Raw genomic sequence first — 16,211 nt, 5'->3', positions numbered from 1 at the left:
AAACCTAGCACCACTACCACCAAGAAAAACTAAACTAGAGAAAACATACACAAAGTTGGTTCTTTGAAAATACTAATAAGTGGGGCAAACTTTAAAAGAGACAGAAAAAGGCACAAAAGAGAAGGCACAAGTTGCCAGTTACAGGAACAGAAGTGGGGGAATCATGACTGTTCCTCAAACTTGAGAAGATAATGCTTATGAAGAACTGTAAGAGCAATTATGTCTCCAGAGACACTGCAGAAGAAGTGACTGAGGAACGGCGCATGTCACGTTTCACACAGTTCTATTGCTGGCACCGTGGACAGCACTGGCATAGCACATCACCAGCAACAGTTGAATGAGTGCAGTACTTGACTCTTGAAGGGCTTAGGGGAGACCTGGACCCTATTCGTTATTTTCTTCCTAAAAATGCTTCACCCAAGTTTATGAGTTGTTTTCATTTAAGAGAAAAAGAAAGGAAAAAAAACCAAAACTGCCATTATCAAATGTCACACTTGGTCAGAGTGTACCTATTGATATAGTAATTTACTTTTGGTGAAACATTAGTTTTACAGAACTGGAAATACAACTTTCTCGGCCTCTAGTAACAAAAATTTACAGGAGTGGATTTCTTCCTGTTCCACATGCCTTTTTCTTCTCTAAAAGTACTTTAAGGGCTGGGAAGGTGGCTCAGTGGTAGAGCGCTTGCCTTGCATGCCTGAGGCCCTGGGTTCAACAGCACCACATAAACAGAAAAAGCTGGAAGTGGCACTGTGGCTCAAGTGGTAGAGCGCTAGCCTTGAGCTGAAGAGCTGAGGGACAGCGCCCAGGCCCAGAGTTCAGGCCCCACAACCGGACCAAATAAATAAATAAATAAATAAATAAAAGTTTAAAAAAAGTACTTTAAGCCATGGTGTTCACGTGGAAGGGGTTAGTATTAGTATCAGACTCATGGGGACTACTTTCACACTCCTGAGAGTCTGTTCTACAAGGTCAGTGTGTTGGAATGGTATACAGTAACCACCAAGTCAGATGTTTGTTTCAACTCTCCCACCTGCCGCTCATGCACAGAGCTGCGCTGCGTGCCTGGGGCTGTGCCAGGCACGCCAGACATGGGTGCAGAGGCAAAAATGGCCAATGCCCTCAAGGGGCTCATCATTTAATGAAAGAACCAGTGTGTAAGCGACTCACCCCGCAAAGCAAGCTGCAGAGTTGCACGCTAATCTCAAGGACAGTATAGAGGCATCTTACGAGGCCACCTCTGGGACCTGGGCCAGGGAGCTGCAACTGCACCACGGTGTCCCCGGGCACAGGGGAGGGACACGTGTGCCGTGCACCGTAAGACAGCACGGTGAGATGCTATGACAAGCGAAGCACGTGTGTCTGGATGTCGGCACATCACCCACTGCCTAGCACAGGAGGGCTTTGGGAGGTAACTGGGTCATTACGGCAAAGACCTCCTGGCTGGGGTGACTCCCACTGCAGATGGCAGAGAGACCTGGCCCCCCACTTTGTGAGGGTACAGTGAGCAGAGCTGTGGGGAAATTGCGTCCTCACCAGACACCAAATCGGTCATTTTATACTCCCCAGCCTCCAAGACTGTGAGAAATTTTGTGACAGGAGCCCAAACAGACTAAGTCAAATACAATACAGTACATCAAAGTAGAAAAGCAGAAGAGAATTAATTCCAGGGATTTCAGGATGTTTTTCCAGAGAAAACATCAGACGGGCCTTAAATGATGAGTGCAATTCTGCACAATCAACAGAGCTTTGAGCACTGTACAATCTAGCAGCCAGTTCCATCTGATCAACTCCCTGAAGACAATTATTACAGGAGATAATTACAGGAAGTAAAGTATTGAAGAGTTACAAATCTTATTCAAAACTATGTTCACATCTCCAAGTAGCAGGGTCACGATTTGAACCGATGTCATGTGACTCTCAAGCCTGGATTTTTAAGCCACTTTTCTAACTGGGCACATTACAAGAATGATAGGGTTTGCTCAGAAGGGTCAGGACCCAAGACAGAACTACAGGGCAGGGGCAAGACTGAAAAGTGGGTGGGTCACCTTATCCCACAGAGCAGAGTGTGTAGATGAGACAGAATCAGAGCTTCCGAAAGACAGCTAAGGGAGACCTCACCACACAGGGAGAGAAATACAGTAAAAACGTACTGCCTCCCAACACCGCACAGGCCAGCTGGGTAGTAAATATCCCAAAAGACACAAAAGCCAAATTGAACCGATGACAGACCTCTTTATACAAACACACACAGACAAAACAAAATGCAGGCTGAAGACTTGAGTTAAGCACTTTCAGTACACAAGCCAAACATGAACCTACCTCACACAAAACACTCATGTCAGTCCAGGAGACTTGGCAAGACCACTCATTTTTTTTTCCCTGCCCCTTTTTGTACTTCCTGCCTTAGTTTATGTCAAAAGCTAAGTGGTCTTATCAGCTTAAAGTGCAAAATAAAACATGAGTCAGCAAACAGAGATTTCCTTCCCTCTTGTCTAAATACAAACATTTTGCACTGACAAAGAAAACCAACAAAATACAACATTCCAAATCCCCTCCCACAAGCAACCGTAAGAAACATTAGGGTCTTTGTTCTAGCAACTTCATATTTGTAAATTTACGCCAAGGAAATATTTTAAAAGGAAAATGTTTCATACAAAGATTGTCATCAGAGAATTATTTATAATAGAAAAAGAGAAGCATCTAATAACTGGACAATCATTAAGTAAACTAATACACCCACATCCAGTCAATTAAACAAACTTCACAAAATCTACGTAATAACTTGAAGAACATTATAAGCAAAACACAAATGGTGTAACTTTTACATGAACAATTAAATATCCCCATATAGTAACCATGACTGCATTTGGATGATCAGTAATGTCTCATACTTGTCTAACCTTTGAGAACATCCTAAATCAGAACGTTTTAAGCCCTTCTATATAGATATCTGCTAATGATACTCGGTGTCTTTTTGCTCTCAACACACATCAATTCTCTGCTAAGTATATTCTCTCAATACGTATCAGTTCATTGGCTCAATCCACCCAAATATTGTATGCAGAGTATGAAAGTAAGAAAAATGTGTTTAAAATATCTGAAGCCAGGTATTTTCCTATGGAAGGTATTTCCTGGTACTGTCAGAATCAAACACGATTATAGTATTCTCCCTTAAGCAGAGACTTGATTTTGAAACTTATGAGGTATTTCTTACTATTAAAGGGGGGGGAGCAAACATTTTTAAAAAATGGTTTAATTCTTGGGTGACTTGCTTTATACCAAGGTCAATCCTGACCGGTCAATTGTACATCAATGGTCTCATCCAGCAACCAACCAAGTAATTATCCAACTGTGAGAAGATCCACAAATGTGCTCTCTTCCTCCAAGACCTTCCACATCTTAGACCCCCACATCAAGTGTGAAGAGGAAATTAACCTGCAAGGGAAGATCCATAGCCCTCCACGTCATGGAGTCTGTGTCTGTGAGTCACCCAAGGGCTAAAGGAGAACAGTTGTTTCAAATAACTGCATCTGTACTCAACATTCATTAATTTCCCTACTCCACAGAGCAAGACTATGTAGCATTTACATGGAATGAGGTAGCCTAAGTAATCTAGGGGCAACTGGAAGTGTACCCGAGGGGAAAGATTACACGCAAATCTACCCCATGTATACAGGGGACTGGTGCATGTGCCTGCAGACGGTGCTGTCCCCTATTAGTTCCTTCCTGGAACTGCTCCCACAGTTATCAAGCCATAACTGCAGCTATGATTAAAAGGTGAAGTGAGAGGAGACAAACAATGACCAACCGCTGTGTTTCTGCCTAGACTAGAGGCAGTTCAAAAATGAGAAGGGAAGCCAGGGCTAGACAAAATGAATAATCCCATTAATTACTGAGGGAATAATTAAATTATCCAGTAAGATAAACAATATGGTTTCTCAGTGTGATAGGGGAAAAAATTAGACTCACAGTACCTTATGAAAGGTACCTGACGGAAGGTAATGGACCATTATCAATGAGGCAAGTGACTCTCCCCGCCACCGCCCCCCCCCCACTCTTCTGATTCTTTGGGTCATTACTCTGTCCTTACTAATGACAAAACATCATGGTTTAAAGATCAAAAGAATAAAGGAACTGAAAGTACAGGATACTGATTAACCATGATGAAACTGTTTAACAGTTAGATATGTTACTCAAGAAAAAAAGACAACTTCATAACATTTTGATCCATTTTTTTAAAGAAACAAATATTTCAAGTAGCTGCATATTTGCAGACTTACACAAGCAGCTAGGCTCCTTCTTAAACAGATGGGCCAACCTTAAGAATACATAGAAAAAGCAGGATCTGCGCTCCCAACATGGAGCAACAGTGAGGCCTCGGATGGATCAGAACTGTGTGTCGTTCTAGACTTGGAATAGTTCATAAAACCATTTTGCCACATCCTCTACTAGATACCTTGAAGATGGCAAAACACCTGATGGTACAGCTGTATAAACTGATCAGTGACAATCAGTACTAAGAAGGTATGTGCCAGCCATCATAGCACACAGTCAAGGCCTGATGAGGTTAATCCTCTTCTTAGATGCTTAAAGCCTCAAAAGGTTCAAAGGGAACATGCCAGGGGACCGGTAATGTGATTTCAATTACTCCAAAACGGACTATTTTGTCTTTTAAGAGGTTTGATTTCAGTTAGTTACTGAAGTCCACTGTATACCAAGACAGAAAAACAAATGATTCTCAAGAAAGTTATATCCAGAAACACCTAAAAATTCCTAGACTAACATATTACACATTAAAAATGTTTTAAAAGACAAAGGCTGCAAGAACATTTTTTTCAGAGTCTTAATGCCAGTAAATACATACTATCTACTTACACGTACATTATCTATACTTTGGTAGGACCTGGGTTTGAACTCAAGGTCCTGTGCTTGGTAGACCAGCACTTTTACCATTTGAGCTATGCCCCCAGCACAACCCCATAGACTGGCCCGATGGGAGGGCTCCATAGAAACTGGCCTGGCCTACTTCACTCCCCCAGGTGGGGAAACGGGCCATGGTGGATGATCTTGATTGTCAACTTGATAGGAGAGAGAAGTGTTTAGCAGCAGAGCAAAGCTTACCTCTAGGTGTGTCCGTGAGGGTGTTTCCAGGGAAGATTACGGGGGGACCCTCCTTGAGTGGGGGTGCACCATGCCACAGCCAGGAGCCCAGATGGAAGGACGGGGGAGGAGGAGGAAGCCGGCCGGCACAGGCAGGCTCTCTCACCCTGGCCGCCTGGCCTGAGCTGAGCTGAGCTGAGCTGCTCCACTCCGCCACCCTCTTGCCATGCAGGACTGAGCCCTCGGAAACCCAAGACCAAGTACCCGAAGCTGTTTTGCTCAGATATTCTGTCAGAGTGAGGGAAAGCCTGGGCAGCAGGCCACGTGGAGAAGCTAGTGGGAGAGAGCTGTGGGCTGGAGGAGACGCTCCTACCTGTGGGACAGGGGACACTCGGCTCCTTAGGAGTTCATGAAGTCAGATGTACTATGTATGCATCTCAACATAGCCTCACCGTATTAGAAACGTACTTAGAGAACCCTTTCTTCTGGTATGCACTGCATGCACACTTCCTTCCAAATCTAGGCTGCTTATGGCACCTGGCTAATTTCTGTTATTGAAGAGAATCCCTGTGGAATATCAGAATGCAATTCTGTTTTGCATTACTTGTTTAGGATTACTTGTTTAGTTAAAGGGATTATAGAAGTTAAAGTTTCTAACTGTCCCTCACTTTAACAAGCAGGTCTCTCCTCCATCACCTCTAAAGCCCTATAGCATTCCTTAATCCTACCAAATCCCCATTATTGAATGAGTAAATGCAGAGATGCCCTCCAGGACCTGGAACCTTCTATAACTTCCGGGCCCTTGTGACTGCCCCTGGAAAAAAACCCATCAGTGTGCAACTCAAACAACCTTCATTCTCAACTGGAGGTAAGCACTTGGTTCATGCCTCAAACACAGGAAAGGCTAAAGACCTTAGTTGTCCCCTACAAAAACCACGCTTTCTGAGTTAGAGCTGTCCTCGAATAGCAGAGCTACACGTTGCAAATAAAGGCTAACTGTGGCAAATCTCCACGATAACAAATGCTAACAGATAACAGATAAATGCAAACCTTTAGCTGAGCGACTACTGTGTGCAGCATGGCCCAGGTTGTTTGGTCATCTGTACCTCCCTGACTCCCCTTAGCAACCCTCCAGAGATACGCTATAGATCACTGTCTCACCTCTACTAAGAAATCTGAGGCTCAAAAGTTAACTTCCAACCACATTCTCCTAAGAATCTACATTTTAATTCAGTACAGGCCCTAAAGTCTATTCATCGAGTTTTAAAAAACAACAAAGTAATTCAAATGCTGAAGTCACAGATGAAAATACAACTGACTACAGGAGGAAAAACTATTCACCCTCCCCCTTTTTTCCTAAAACCCCTGCCTCAATTTTTTCTTTCTCCATTGATCCCACAGGTGCTGTTTATGCAAGCATGAACATCTGTGGAGGAGGATGACCCCGGGGTGGGGCGGCCTGAGCCCTCTCCCTAAATTTAGATCCGCAGCTCAGCTCTTAATTGCATGATTTAATCAGGACCCTCTAGAAGGGAAACGAGTCCATGTTCGCCACAGGCATGAAAGGAAACATCTTTACAAGTTATATCCTTTTGCAAACCAGCACATGGTCTCACGCCACCCTCCCAATTGTTCAGCTCCTCCTCGGGGAAGAGCATGGAATTTTATTTCTTTTTATCACTTGAAAAAATCACTTCCCTCCTAATTCAAAAAAACTGGGGTGGTGGCCACTTCCTCCACAGGTGAGAGAAATAAAACTTGTTGATCTGTCATTGCCAGGATCCTTACCATTAACCATTTATGCCACCTATCTTCAAAACAGAAACAAAAAGCAATCGAAACCCAGCGTAAAGATTAGGACCTGTTTTCCAGGTTTCCAAATAAACAATTTTTTTGTGGTCTTTTAAGATTATTTCTAAATTAAAAAAATAGAGTCCTTGGGGCTGGGAATATGGCCTGGTAGTAGAGTGCTTGCCTAGCATGCATGAAGCCCTTGGTTCGATTCCTCAGTACCACATATACAAAAAGCCGCAAGTAGCACTGTGGCTCATGTGGTAGAGTGTTAGCCTTGAGCAAAAGAAGCTCCAGGACAGTGCACAGGCCCTGAGTTCAAGCCCCAGGACTGACAAAAAAAAAGAAAGAAAAGAAAGGAGGAGAGGGTGGGTTGGGAGGGAGGGAGGCAAAAGAAAGTCCTTACCCTGAAGTAGTTTAAAACTGTAGCTCTCAAGTACCACTTTGTCACCATACTTGATCAAAACACACTCTGAGGTTGCTTTAATTGGCTTTTTCACATAACTGATAATTGCACCTACCCTACTGGCTGTGGGAAGGGCTAAATATGAATACTTGTGGGAAGGACTAAATATGAATATGTAAGACTGAGTTGGAACTCATAAAATGCTCAAAAACTTAAAAAAATGTATTATTAACATAGCAATACTCCAAATAAAGCTAATTTTAAATGGGCTTATTCAATTTGGGGGCATTTAAAAAATAAAGTTCTAGCTTCATTCAAAAAAGAAAAGAAGGAAATTAAGATAACATCTCTATAGTTACTCAATTCATCCAACCAATCCCTACTGTGTCCCAGAAAGTACCCAAAGCTCTGGGACACCACAGTGAAAGACAGCTTTTAAGGTCCTAGAGACCAACATTCTGAAGGTCAAGACAGGGACCCGGCCAACGGACTTCTGGGGAAATGCATGTCTGCAGAGGGTGTGCAGATGTGAAGGCCCATAGGAGACACAGACAGACACGGGGTGGACGTGACGGCATTTGCTCCAGCCTGAGATGGGAACCACTGGGAGAGGAATGAAGAGTGACACGCCAACCTGGCAGAGAATGGGTTGTTTCCGCTTGCTGGGTTCAGGCAGAATAACCCCACGCAGAGATGGACACAGTGAGCAGGAGGTATGGTTCAGAAGCTATGACAATTATGAAGGCACAAGCCCAGAGTTTTGGACCAACATTGCATGGCAGAAATGGTCAGATTCTGGATGTATCCCGAGACATCGCCATAAATAACTTACGACTTATGCAAATAAAATAATTTACCATAGAAGAGAAATTTAATGGGACTATGAAAGTGAATACTGGAGGGGCAGTCCACAGATCAGGACAGTACTCACCCACAGAAGCTGGGTGATGAACAGGAGTCGGCAAACCTCCCCCGTGTCTTCATGGACAGACACTGGGGGTGAAAGGGCGTGGGGTGACACTGAAGGGGAGTCAGTGCTCTGAAGGAACAGTCAGGACTTGAGAGGCAAGAGGAGAAAAGTGTGTCCTCAGTGGAGCCACAGCCAGGTTCAAGGGCACCTGGCTCTGAATAACTCAGATGGCTGACAATAAGACAGTGATTAAATATGTTATGTAGCTCAATTGCGATTTATCTAATGAAACATTAAAAAAGGACCCTTATATGTAACATAGGAAAAAGTGTAAGATCTTCCAGTTAAAAGAGGCTACCCATAAGCAAAATGTTATTGTAAGCCGTGGGTGTGGGCTTCCACCAGCTGAAAGGAGACAGAACTGCAGGGCAGGCGGCCACTCAACCAATGGCTGTTCTTGAATTTAAACCCCCAAAATAGAAACAAAAGCTGAACATAGGTGAAAAGCTTACTCATAGCTCCAGAAGACCCCACTAGGACCAAAAGGTATAACATTCATCTTTTTGTAAAGGGAAACGAAACTTGACGAGAGTTGGTGAACAGGTGCACTAATGAATTAGAACTTTCAAAGCAATGTTTACAAACACAGGTTTGCAATATGTGATTCTAGATGTATAAAAATGTGCTTTTACTGAGCAAGTCAGCTACATGATCAAAAATTCCTAATGTACAAAATGGTACTCTAATTTACAAAATGGTACTTACAAAATGACTGTAACAATAACAACAAATAGTCACCTTCCCTTCAAATCCCTTCCAGTAACAATTCAAACACCCTTCAAGACTTTCAACACATACAAGTTTTACCAAAAAGAAAAAACTTAAGTGCCAGAGTGACTCAAATATCTTCCTAAGTTGGTCCTCTCTCTTTTCTAGCATGAATCTATTATTTGGAAGAAAAAATATCGTCTACAATCTAAAGTTTCTACAGCACTGACGCAAGCACTGTGATCAGCCAGCATGGGGTGGACTGGCGGTCATACACCGGCCACCTCGGGAGAAGGTGGAGGAAACAGCAGTAGCCCTCCTCCTTCCTCCCTTCCTGCCACAGCTTCTCATAGCTTGAGACAGAAACAAGCACAGCCTGCAGTAGGATCCTAGGCCTCTTGTGCCGCCATTCATGGCTCTGTCCAGTCCTTGCTGACCAGTGACTTGCTGACCAACCCTCACTGTCCTCCTCTACACACTCAACTTCTAGGAGAACTTGGCTCATTACTGAACAAATTCTTTGAGTGTCTGCCACCAACATAAAGGCACAGAAGAAAAGGAAAGGAGCATGCTACAGTCCACAGCCCCAGGAAGTTCACAGGGATTGGCATGCACAGGAGCTGTAACAACAGTCACAGCTGTGTTCAGGCTATTTTATTCATGGAGGAAGGAACCTGCAGGCAGGCAAGCAGAGGGACCAATAACCTGCTCTATTCTTTGCTGCAACTCTACCTCCTATCTACCCTGAACTTTGTGTTGTTTACCCTGAAGTAGAAATCCAAATAAAAAAATGGAGTGGGTAACCTGCAACGTCTTAATGAAAAGCAAACACTGCTTTGGAATTATAATTTGACAAAGAAGCAAACAAATTAATCTAACAAACAAATTCCCTTGTATTTTTCTTATAATAGTAATAAAGCTATTATGTGCTCTGGGAAAACAGTAAATTTGAAAGAAATGTCTATTTCAAGATTAAAAATTGCTGTGGAAATTGTGAAGTGAATGACTGTTAACCATGAACCGTTGTTGTATAAAGATTCACACACTTGACTGTATACACCACTCTATCCTGACTTCAGACCACAGACAAGAAACAGAACACTGAAGTCCTCCTGGTATGAGGACTCATTCTCTTCCCTTTCAAAGGGAAGAGGGCTGAGCAGGTGGCTCTGTGGGATACACTCCCTAAGGCACAGTCACGACCCCCCAGCCATCTGGAGCACAGCCCACGTATTCACAAGGAACCCAGTTACCCTTGCAGCAACAGGCCTTGCTCTGAGCACGTCATACACACAATGTCCCTCGATCCTGATGAGAACACTATTTGGAGATGACAAAACTAAAGGACAGGAGGGCGGGGAACTTGCTTGAGGAAACTGACCTTTTATTCTAGCCCCCATAACTCTAACTGGTGTGCCTGAACACCTTCCACGGGCATCACACTCTCCTTGGTGCTATCAAGATTCAAAGACAAGCATGGCTCATCTCCACGACACACGCACAACATGACATGGTATATTCTTATATGTTTTAGAACATCTCTGGAAAAATGCACTAAGCAAGAGTATGTAGTGTGTCTGGCCCTCAGCTCTTCATGTGTATTTCTCAAAGCTCCCTCTGAAACTGTGGAATAGAGTCCTCTAAGGGTGAAACGGGTTATGTTTGTACCAATGGCCGTTCAGGAGACTGATGTGCCGAGAAAGTGGGAGCCACTGTGCTCTGCACTGCGCTAGCACGAAGACCGGAGAGACGCTGCCGTCCACACACCCTCAGGGAAGTCAGCCTGAAGAGCTCCTACCGTAACTGAAATACAAGTGTTACAGCAGAGGCCAGACCAGACAGGCAGGTTCCTCCAAGTTCCAAGATACTAAGTCCAAATCCTACATTTATGATCTTTTATCACACTTTATCAAACCATGTGAGATACACATTAAAAATATGAGTATAAATAGCAATTTCAGACACTCAGTAACTTGCTAAGAGAATGAGCTAAGGAGGAAAGTGATGAAAGAAGTAACACTCTACTATTGTACCAAACTTCTTTCTAATTCCTTGATTTTGAGACTATTCCTCACTAAGGACCTAAGGACAGGAAGGAGGTGGGGCAGGAGCAGCCAAGTGATTTACACAGCAGAGGTTTACAAGCACCACTGGCCCTCATCTAAAAGAAGGGACATGGTAAGGCAGAAAATGCAAACTTTGACAGTAGTAGGTAAGAGTCCACTTAACACCGAGGTAAGACTGAACGTGAAAAAAAAAAAAAAAAAAAAAAAGACTGAACGTGATTCAGTTAGGTAAAGATCCTGCCAATCACTAGTGACCCGTTCCTGTGGGTAGCATATGAAAAGCCTTCATTTTCTCTTACATAGAAAATCTGGAAAATTAAATGCTCATGACTTTTTTTTTTTCAAATTTTCTAAGAGGCTGGACTACATGGGGGGAGCTTCTCTTATTTTGATACCTCATAAACCAGTCCATCTCAATAATCAAAATCATATTCCAGAACATCAATGTATCTCACAAAAATGAGCAGATGACACTACAGAATCCAAATAAAGACAAAGAGCCTATTTCAAAATGTTCTAGTGTCTTTATGGCTCATCAACCATTTTGGCTGATTAAGAAATGTAATGTAATTGACACACCCAGGGCCAGATAATCCCAGCTACTGGGGAAGCCAAATAGAGAATGGCCATATGAAGCTAACCTAGTCAAAAGAGTACCACCAAACTAAAGCAAAAGGGACTAGGGTCCTAAGTCACACATACAGCACTTACCAATAAAGCATGAGGCCCTGAGTTCAATCATTAGTACTGCCAAAACAAACAAATAAACAAAACCACACCCCCCCCCAAAAAAATCTTAGAGCTATGAAAGGACTAGAATTACTTCTCACTCTAACAAGAAGATTCCTGGCCCCAAATCATGCCATTGGAGGCAAGTATAGGACTCAAATGGAAATGTGGAGAAGGTCTACCATTTAGAAATCCAGCACACAAACAAATGTCTGCCATACACGCACACATACAACCCTCCTCTTCCCCCCACAAAGGTATGTTTTGTGCCTTCTTGGAAGTCCAGATTGTCTTGGGCTACTCAGAGGTGTTGGCTTCCTTTCCTTCTACGTTGAAAACCAGTGCTTCCCAGACTGACACTTTCTCTCCACAAAGAGAAACACAATAAGGTACAAGAGACAACAACATCCCAATTCGGTGACAAATCTGATCCAGACATAGCAGAACATTTTATGCCTATCAGTTTATATTTTCTTCTGAATTACCTAAACACATATTTTTCCTTTCTTTTTCTATCAGAGTAGTGCTGCCTACTGATTTTAAAAGTTTCTTACAAGGGCTGGGAATGTGGCTTAGTGGCTTAGTGGTAGAGCACTTGCCCAGCATGCATGAAGCTCTGAGTTCGATTCCTCAGTCCCACATAAACAGAAAAAACGGTGCTGTGGCTCAAGTGGTAGAATGCTAGCCTTGAGCCAAAGAAGCTCAGGGATAGCACCCAGGCTAAGTCCCAGCCCCAGGTCTGGCAAAAAAAAACAAACAAAAAAACAATAGTTTGTTGATCTGTTAGCTTTCGGGTTATATTTGTCTATCTGGCTGCACAACAATTGTCAAATCTATAAAACTTTCCTTTATGGAGCGGGCATGGTGGCTCACACAAGTAAATCCTAGTGACATGGGAGGTAGAGATTGTGAGGACTGAGGTTTAAGAACAGCCAACCAACAAGTTCTCAACTAATAAAAATCTGGACATGGTGGCGTGTCCTTGTCATCTGGGCTATACTGGAGGCATAAACAGAAGGATCACAGTCCACGCCCGACCCAGGCAAGAAGTGAGGCTCTATTAAAGATAGTAACAACAAAAGGGCTGGGAAAGTGGCTCAGTGGTAGAGCGCTTGCCTCGCATGCATGAGGCCCTGGGTTCAACAGCACCACATAAACAGAAAAAGCTGGAAGTGGCACTGTGGCTCAAGTGGTAGAGCGCTAGCCTTGAGCTGAAGAGCTGAGGGACATCACCCAGGCCCAGAGTTCAAGCCTCACAACCGAAAAAAATACTACAAATATCAACAAAAGGGACAAGAAGCACAGCTCAAGTTGGTAGAGTATCTGCCTGGTAAAAAACCCTGAGTTCAAACCCTAGTGCACACACACACACACACACACACACACACACACACACACACACACACACACACACACACACACACACACACACACACACACACACACACACACACACACACACACACACACACACACACACATTCCTTTATGGTACCACATTTAGAACAGCTATTAATAATGTCCCCAAACTGGCATAAGGCAACCTATCCCTTTCCATCTAACACTATAGTAAGAATCCATGCCAGAATCTGTGCACCATGAACATATTGCTATGATGAAAAAAAATTAAACACTAATGAATGCTGTAAGAAAAGTCATAAATTCAGAATACTCATTTTTTTAAAGCCCTAGGCAATTTAAGTAACTTCTCTAAATCATTAAAGGGATTTTCCCTTAGCTCAATTACTGTACTTTTCTTTAAAACTCTTATCTACAACAGTCAGGGAAATGCTCTATCTACAAATTCCCAAACCAGATATTTCACAATTTCATTACCAGACTTCCCATCGCTTAACTCCTCTCAATTCATTTAGCCCATTAGTCTCCTTATAACGAATGCCCTTATCTAGACTGGGCTCAATATTGCCTTCCGTAACACTCTAAGCACTAAAAAACAGTAATTTTCATAGTTAACAGATCTGAATGCTTCTGTACCAGGTCCTCTGCTAAGTCTTTTATGTATTCTATACCTCTTTATACGTGTTAACACCTCTCAAGCCAGGCCAGCTCACAATTCATGGAATATCACATTTAACTCATAGTAAGACTTTTCCCCTCAGTATATGAAATAATACCTTACAATTGACAGCACCTCAGATCAGAACAAACATGGAAATAGAATTCATTTTTATCTTCACAGCAATTGAGAATGTTCTTATTTTTCCAATGGGTGAGATTTTAATATTATTAGCTTTCTAACTCATAAGCCAAGTAAGTGCTGGGGCTTGGACCCAAACCCAAGCAGTGTGACTCCAAGTGTCTCACCTCTGAACCCACTTGTGATACAGCCTTAGGCTAATCAGCCAGAATCACACTTGCCACACCCAGCTTCACCCAGACTTCGCACCTACTGTTTAGAAGTTGAATTCCCCACAGATTGCCTGGCACACTATCACAATGGCTCTCTGAAAACTTCTACTACCCTCACTAGGAAGAGAGCTGTCTCTCCAACACTGGAAGAAGAGCAGGCTGACCAGACATCTGCCTGGTGCTCTCCTCTCTAACCTAGACCCACTCTGCTTCTTGGACAACCGTTCCCCCTTCCTTTCAGCTTTCATAGTTCACCATCTCTGCCCTACTCCACCCACTCCACCTTTTTAAATTGCTCTCTATGAACATTTTCCCCCAATCTCCAAATAGGAAGAAATCTCATCTATCTTGAAAAATAAACCACTTAAGGGAGTGTAAGAATCGGTTTCTCATTTCTTAATATTCTATTACCTTTCTCTACAACTTTTCTCACTTTGTTATCTGACTTTTCCTCTTTGCCCCGAATCATACATGTGCCCTTCCAAACCTACTTCTGGATCTTTTCCTATGGTATTCTGGTTTCTCCATTCCTCTGACCCTACACCTTCCAGTTCCTTTTTTTTGTCTATTTCAAATATGTCTCTTCCTTCTACTAATTCTTAATTTGGGGCCCCAATAGAAGAAAGCTGGGCAGCACAGATGATGGCCACAAGACCATACACAAAGTTCCTAAACTGCAGTTACAAATCTCCACATTCCTGTCAGAACACTTAGACTCTCCACTGTAAGCCATCATTGGCTCAGTTGTCACTCCTTCTACAGGTCACAATTTTTAGCCACTGGGTTGGAAACGAGGATCATCTCTGAGTTCTGTCTCATTCCTCTAAAGTCCTACAGACACTGTCTTCATGATTTGTTTACCCACAAACTACAACTTCTGCTTCTACCTTCATCAGAGATTTCTCGTTATACAGCTTGTCTAATGATCTGCCATCCGATCTACCCACTTGGATCACTTCACAGTGCATCTCTATCTGGCACACCAAGGTTCTAAAATTCCAGATCCAACTTTACTTCTCATCAGCTCCACCCTGCCCTTCAGGGCCCCATCCAGCACACTCGTGCAGGTCAGGCGAAGCTACTTACAGTCCGAGTGTCTGTGACAGCCACATGTGGCCACGGAAAACCAAGGTAACTACGAAAACTGCAGCTGCTTGCTGAACTAACCACATTTAAGTGCTGGATCATCACCTGTGCCTATAGCTGTGGACCCGCAGAGATATGGAACACCTGCATCTACTGGACAATGTGGCTGGGCTCCGCCCTTCCTCCAAGCTCTCGACACCATCCCTCTGGCTGGCAGATAGGCCTCTCCCTTCTATCTGGGCAAACCCACAGGTCTTTCTATACTACAGCAGTTCCCGTGTGAGCTGTAAGACTTTCCCCTGTATCACTCTGCAACAATTCTCACAATGTTGTTGCATTTTTACATTTAGTGTCTTCCCAGAAATTTATGGTATCTCTTAGAACTGATAAGTCTTCATGGGACAGAGCATATATTTAGTGTAATGCTACATCACTGCTACCAAGTAAAGGATTATATACCTCCTCATCCAGTTAAAAAATTGTTTTTTTAATCTAAACAAGCAAAAGATCTTGCATCTAGTTAAATGCATCTTAATTTAATGCATAATTATAGCAGTTGGAGATAATTAGCCCCCCTCCCTTTTCTTCTTGTGGCTGAAAGGAAGAAACCTATAGTCTGAAATACTTCCACTTTATATAAGCACACCACAAAGAAACCACAGAATACAGACATGGAGAGGAAAATGAGTGAATAGTTTAACTTACTCTACCAATCTGAGATTGTACAGGACAGCAACTGAGAAACTACAAATAAAGCATTAAAAAATATGTGCAGAAATCTATCTTCAAATCAACAGGCAGACTTCTTTTTAATAAACTTCCCCTCAAACATAACTTTTATATCCTCCCTCAAACGTAACATTTACATCCTAACTCAAAAGCATACAGATGCATAACTAGTTGTATATGCGTATGTTCTTTCTTTAAATCCAGGCTTAGTGCCTCAAAAAAAGGGAGGGGGGAGGGGCAAGGGAAAAGATTA

General features: G+C 42.9%; 1 protein-coding gene across 1 annotated transcript in view; it reads right to left on the bottom strand.

Moving 5' to 3' along the window:
• Smad1 (SMAD family member 1) overlaps nucleotides 1–16,211 on the bottom strand; it is a 49,219-nt gene that overhangs the window by 27,743 nt on the left and 5,265 nt on the right. The window lies entirely within an intron of this gene.

Source organism: Dipodomys merriami, unplaced genomic scaffold (genome assembly GCF_024711535.1).
Source record: "Dipodomys merriami isolate MVZ:Mamm:240054 unplaced genomic scaffold, mDipMer1.0.p SCAF_15, whole genome shotgun sequence".
Taxonomy (NCBI): domain Eukaryota; kingdom Metazoa; phylum Chordata; class Mammalia; order Rodentia; family Heteromyidae; genus Dipodomys; species Dipodomys merriami.
The sequence above is the reverse complement of the archived record's forward strand: the minus strand, read 5'-3'. Positions and strand labels throughout refer to the sequence as shown.